This window comes from Phyllostomus hastatus, unplaced genomic scaffold (assembly GCF_019186645.2).
Source record: "Phyllostomus hastatus isolate PE091 unplaced genomic scaffold, TTU_PhHast_1.1 phas_scaffold_39, whole genome shotgun sequence".
Taxonomy (NCBI): domain Eukaryota; kingdom Metazoa; phylum Chordata; class Mammalia; order Chiroptera; family Phyllostomidae; genus Phyllostomus; species Phyllostomus hastatus.
The window spans coordinates 3,296,055-3,302,224 of record NW_025334028.1 but is presented as its reverse complement, the minus strand read 5'-3'; the positions used below and the strand labels follow the sequence as shown (position 1 = coordinate 3,302,224).

General features: G+C 40.9%; 1 pseudogene; it reads left to right on the top strand.

Annotated features, from left to right (window-relative positions):
• Nucleotides 1–2,932: 2,932 nt before the first annotated feature.
• On the top strand, nt 2,933–5,180 carry LOC123806709 (annotated as a pseudogene).
• The last annotated feature ends 990 nt before the right edge of the window (nt 5,181–6,170 follow it).

Sequence of the window (6,170 nt, the reverse complement as noted above, 5' to 3'; positions counted from 1 at the left end):
CTATGATAGCAGCTTTACATATGGAGTATAAAATTGGGTTTTCTTCTTGGAACATCTGGCCAGTTCTTCTATTTTAAGTGTAAACTACAAAGCAAAGAATATTTACTAAATTGGCATTGTAAAGTAGAAATTCACTGATTATGGAAACAGTGATAAGGATCACAAAAAGATCCTGGTCAGGGTTTTCTCTGATTTCAGAAAGGTGGTTTTGAAAACTGAATGCCTTGTGTGTGCAGCTCTTCCACACTGAATACTGAAGATAAACCTTGCTGCTAAGGGCCAGTCACTAAAGAATTAAAATTGTCCCATCCCCTGCAATGCTTCCCTGTTTCTTTACCTTCACTTAACTTAAGACTTAGGTAATCCTGACTAATATCAAATAATGGTAACAACAACTAACATGTATTGAGTGCTTACTATGAGCTAAATATGATCTTTATATATATCACTTCAATTAATCCTCTTGACAATCCTGTGAGTCAAGTACTTTATTATTTACACATTTTGGCCAAGGAAATGGTAACAGAAATTAAGCTAATTTGCTGAAATTCACAAAGCTAGGGAGTGGTAGTCAGAATTCAGACTTCAGGACTCCTAACTGTTTTTCTGTACTGCCTCTAATTAGGAGGGGATGTTTGGTGACCATGAGGCCTAAAGCTGCATCTTGGATTTATACCTTAAGCAGAGTCTTCTACATGAGAAACCAGAAAACCTAGTACATTCTTTATATCAATGAAATACAGCAAGAAAATATAATTTAAAAATAAAGTTTCATTTATAATGATTACCCACCAACACCAAAATAAGGCTCAAAGTACTGGGCATTTATTAATTTAGAAACCAAGAGAGCTAATCAATGAAAACTGTAAAATCAAAAAGAAGACTGTTTAAGTTGAGCCCATCATTATTAAAATGTATAGAGACATTTTATATTCTTTTTTTTCTGGATAACCTCATCACAAATTTATAAAGTTCTAGAAAATATGCTTTGAAAATTTTAATTAAAATGAATGCAAGAGAAAGGGCCAACAATAAAAACTACACAGATCTCTAGATAGTAACTTCAATGATATGAATTTAATGAATTATATAGCAAGATTAGTATAGCTGAGGGGAAGAGGAAAATATTTAATAAATGCTGTTGGAACAAGTCTACAGCTGGGTAGCAGATGTGATGGGGGCTCAAATGTTGGAAAAATTTTAGGTTCAGGTAATTGCTGAGCGATTACTAATCGCTTAGTAATCAATGTACGTAAAAAGCTATTGTTTCTGGAACTTAAAGTATGAACCACTGTGTTCCCTTCAAGGCCTGACAGGTTCATGATATTCGTGCAGACAGAAAAATGGTCAGAGCTGTTAGGGTGTCTGGCATGCCTTTATTCACCAGTAGGCAAGCCACACATGCTATAAGCTGCCTGTCTATCTGCATGTCTCATGTCATGGCCCTTGCTCCCCAGCATGGCACCCATCAAGGTACCTGTTCCCTTGTGTGTCTCTCATCATCATTGCTCCCAGAAGGGAGTCCCCACCTGCTTAAGTACTAGAGGGAAACAAAGTCAGCAAGATGCCAGAAATTATATAATAGAACATAACGAGCCCACTTCATGTTATGTGAACAGTTTATTGGACCCAGTCTCAAGCTATGAGAACACTAGTTATCAGACCCCTCTAAGGCTATGGGAACACTGCTTTCCTTAGCTACCATGCCTGGGTGAAGAAACCAGACTGCCTCCGCTTACCCTACACACACCTTGACTCCAGGAGACCATAAGCAATTCTACCTTTGTGCCCCAGGAGGACTGCAAGCAATTCAAGATGGTACCTGAGCCATTGTACTCCAGAGTCAGATGACACCTAGGACACAGCTAAAGACCACCGTTCAGGATGAGAAAGCTGCAGATTTTTAATTCAGGGAAAATAACTTTTCCCTGAATTCCAAACCCCTTACCTATACTTTATTCTCCTTACAAAAAGGGCCATTTTAAAATGGAATTTAAGGAGGTCTATTAGGATACAAACTCACTGTCTTCTCAGATCCCTTAACCATCTGAATAAAGTGCCCATAAAGGTTCAATCCCTATGTTCTGCTTAGTGTGTCTGGTAGGTGACAGGCAGCAGCAACGCCGGTTTTTCTGGTTTCAAATGGACAAAACTCCTTGACTCCTCAAACTGCAGACTAGTACAGTTAGTTAAAAAATTATAGCATATTAAATCTACGGTGCACTAGATCATACAGCTAGGAAAGAAAAATAAATTTATAAAGAAATGAAAGATCAGTTCTAAGATGTTTGGGTATTTAAAAAATTTACAAGTGCATGATGGAACATATTTTGTACATGTCACAAGAAAAACAACAGTCAGGAAAGTACATGTGTGAGAAGACAAGTGACAAAAGCTGTCCATTAATAACATACAAATAATAGAACCAAAGGTATTTATCAAATGCCCTGAGTGACAGAATAGGCCAGACAACAGACACACGCCCTTCCCTTCTTCCCACGCTTCCTCGAGGTTGCTGGGGGCAGAACTTGAAAAAAGGCGGGAACTCTGCCTCAAGTTTCAAATCTCCCACACCTAGCGGGATCTTCACAGGGAGGAAGGAGGGCAAATCCAGAACATTATTAGAGCCTAACTCAGAACTCAGATGGCAGGGGTAGCCCAGCGTGCCTCAAACCACCCCGTGAGGGCCATGATTATGGCGAACGCCCGCAACCAATGACAGCAGAGGCGCTTCCTCAATGCTTACCACAGGCAGGAATTGGGAGGAAAGCTTCACGCCAGTTGGAAAGAGCTGTAGAGCAATGGCCACGGACTTAGGAAAACTGACGATAATGGCTACTGTACCTTTAGTTACAATGGCGGTCGCAGTTGCTCTACTGCCTTGTCGGCGCCAGGGAAGCTTCCTGCGTCTGTTCGCTGAGCCAGTCGGCAAATGATTTTAAAATGTGATATCCGAGGGCTAAATTGCAGCTTCTCTACGGCGGAATTTCGAGGCAGGCCTTGGCAGAGGTAAGGCTCACGTAGGGAGGGTGAGTTGGAACACACTATTCCTTGCCCTTCCTCTTTGCGGGCAGAGGCTGACTGCGCTGGAGAGTCGCAGAGTGGGGTGTCTTGGGCAGTGAAAATGCCTCTGCCGGGGGTAAGTGGCAGGGCCTGGCGTTTCCGGGGAGCGGAGATCTCCTAACTAGGCACGTTTGTGTCTGGTGAACCCGCTTACTGTAGATCACGAGGGAATTTGGGTGTGTCACGTGTTCCCCTTGTCTCTTTCTTACCTGCTTTTTGGGTAGCTTTTTAATTTCAGGGGATTCAGTCTGAGCAGTTTTGCGTCTAGACTTTGGAATGATTCGTGAAGCGGAATGGGTGATTACGTCATCACAGCGTTTAATTGACTAGGGGTTCTTGTGATGCACCAGAATCGACTCCCATACAAAGTGCAATCTCAAGGCTTAAAGACTACTTATTAGGTGCCACCTCTCTGCAGAAACTGTTAAAATCCCTCAGGATGCAGACTTCATTTGTTCCTACTCCACCTGGAAGGAAAATTCCCTAGTGTTCACAGTTGCTGGAAGATGTTGCTCTTCAAAAGATTGCATTCCTTCTGCGTAAACAATGGACTTTATATAGTTTAACTCGCCTGTATAAATTTTCCTACATTAATTTCGAAGAGTATTCTAAACATCTGAGTACACATTGCTGCTGAAAAGCTTAAAGGACTTGCTGTGGAAGTGGAAGAAGACTTCAACATAGAAATGTTTTTCCTCTACTTTCTAGGAATGAAAGAAACACAAAGAGACCCTGAAACATATCTTGTTTAAATGCTGTCAAAATCTTGGAGGCAGTCTTCTGGAGAGTGTTTCAGAAGATTTCCCGTCTACCCTTATTACGTGCAAATTGAGCAGAGACTAAACGGCCATAGTTGGAAACTGGTTTCATAAAACTTTTGACCGTTATTTCAGTCCCTTAGCAATCAATGCGTTTAATCTTTTCTGGGTGGTTGCTATGTGGGCTGCATGCAAAATGAACTGTTATGGGCTATACTGAGTATCCCTGGTCTGTACCCTGTAGCCCTCAAGGTCTACACATTTCTTATGCCATACATCCAAAGGATGCAAAAGGTTGTGGGACATTGTCCAAAAGACACCTGGGGAATGCACCCAGGAGGAAGTTGACTGCCTCTATTCACATGTCCATACTCATTTCAAAATTCATTTATCAGCCACAAGATTGGTTAGTGTAGCTTCAGGACATACTGATAGAAAAGTAAAGATTCTGTGTCATAAATACCTTATTGGAATGTTGGGAACCACCCTGCCTGGTTTCAGAAGCTGTAACCCCCACCCATGGCTAAGGCTGAGTAAAAAGACCTTGGGACCCACATCCACAAAAGAGACAAAGTTTATCCTCCTGGCAGGGGTGCAGCCTCTGCCCCCTTTACTTCACCCTACTTGGCCCTAGGTAGATGACTGGTTAGCCAGTGATGGGTAAGATTCCTCAAGGGAAGGAGGATCTAAGACAGGCACAGTTGCAAAGGGGCCATCAGGGAAGGACTTAGGGGATGCTAGGAAAGGGGTGATAGACCCTCACCCCTCAGCTTTGTTATAAACTGAGTCCTCATTCTATCTATAAAAAGTCTCCTAATCTTTTAGCTTCTTGCCCGCCCCCTCCTGACTTAAGCCTGAAACAATGCCAGAGGTGGGTGCAGCCCTGTGCTGGAAAAGGCAAGTTTCCAGGGCAATCAGGCCTTAGGAAATAATGCATAAAATCCTGTGAAACATGTTGTGCTAAGAACACCCTCAACTTAAATGTTAAGGGCCCAAGCATACAATGAGTTTCCCAAAGTTTTATGGCCCTTTGGTGTCACTCTATCTATCTGACCCTGACTCAGAATAAGCCTTCATAGTTCTTTGAATGTTATCTATTGTTTAATCATCACTGCCTGACAATGATTGATGAGTTTCACACATATGCCCTGTATTGCTATGCAAATTAAACCCAATAAAAACCCACTGAGGAACAGGCTCAAGGCCCCTCTCCTTCAAAAGTCTGGCCACCTTTCCTCCCCAAGCAGATCATATCTTGGTAGAATTATTCTCATCTGAGATGGGTTGAGGGGCTCTGCTGGACAAAGCTCCCTGACATTGGCATATTTGACAGAACTGGCAATTTTTCAAATTGAGTGAAGCCTTGTGAGGACTATAAGGTATGGATTATATATCTTTTTTTCATTGACTATTTGCCTAATTCCTATGTTCAGAGGGACTGCAGGAGAAATGGGCACCCATCTCTGCTTCTTTTCCTCACAGTGCCTTGAGAGTTGCCCAGACAGAAGCCAAGAAGGATTTAGAAGAGCAAAGAAGGTGGTAGTGGATGAGCCACAGCCAGGTGCTAATGATGATCTAGGATGCTAGTCTCTAGAAAATGCTGAGTTGTTAATTTCTAAGTCATCTTTCTAAAAAATATGTAATGTTTATGATGTCACACTTTTAGGATTCAAATGCAATGTCACTAATATTGAGTATTTTTTATTTGGGTCTTTAAAACATTTAATCCCTTGTAAGCATTTTACATTTCCATTCAGAGAGAATTTCTGTATTCTAAAACATTTTTCTAGCATCATTTTGCTGTAGAGAACTAGCAAGCAAAAATCCTCACCAAAGGAAACTAAAAATTAATATACATTTTAAGCCACTAATGTACTTATTTTTAATATTGTTCAATCTTTACAGCAATGTTGAATTAAATTTTCATTTTTAATGTAAAAAAAGCACAGATTTCATTCTAGGAGTGATTCAGAGTAGAGGAATTAAGATTTTATATGGAGGGAAACAGAAAGACATTATCTACAAAAGTGCTCAGCTTCAGTAGCAATTTAGAATACTGAAGTTACTGTTACCATTAATGAGAAGTTCCTGTCTTTGGCACCCTGGTCCTACCACAAGGAAAAAAGTGATAGGCAAAACATGGGAACAGAAATAGGCAAAGATTTCTAAGAGTTCTTTCAGAACAGTGCTTTGACTCTGTGTTGACTGCCCTATTTTATAACTCTATGGGAGCACATTAATTTTTGGATTTTTTTTTTGTCTGGTAAAGATGCATATAATTTCTGTCCATTGCAAAAGAGAATGCCAAAAGTTACAACTGATGACCTTGCAGGTCACTAAGCTGCTTAT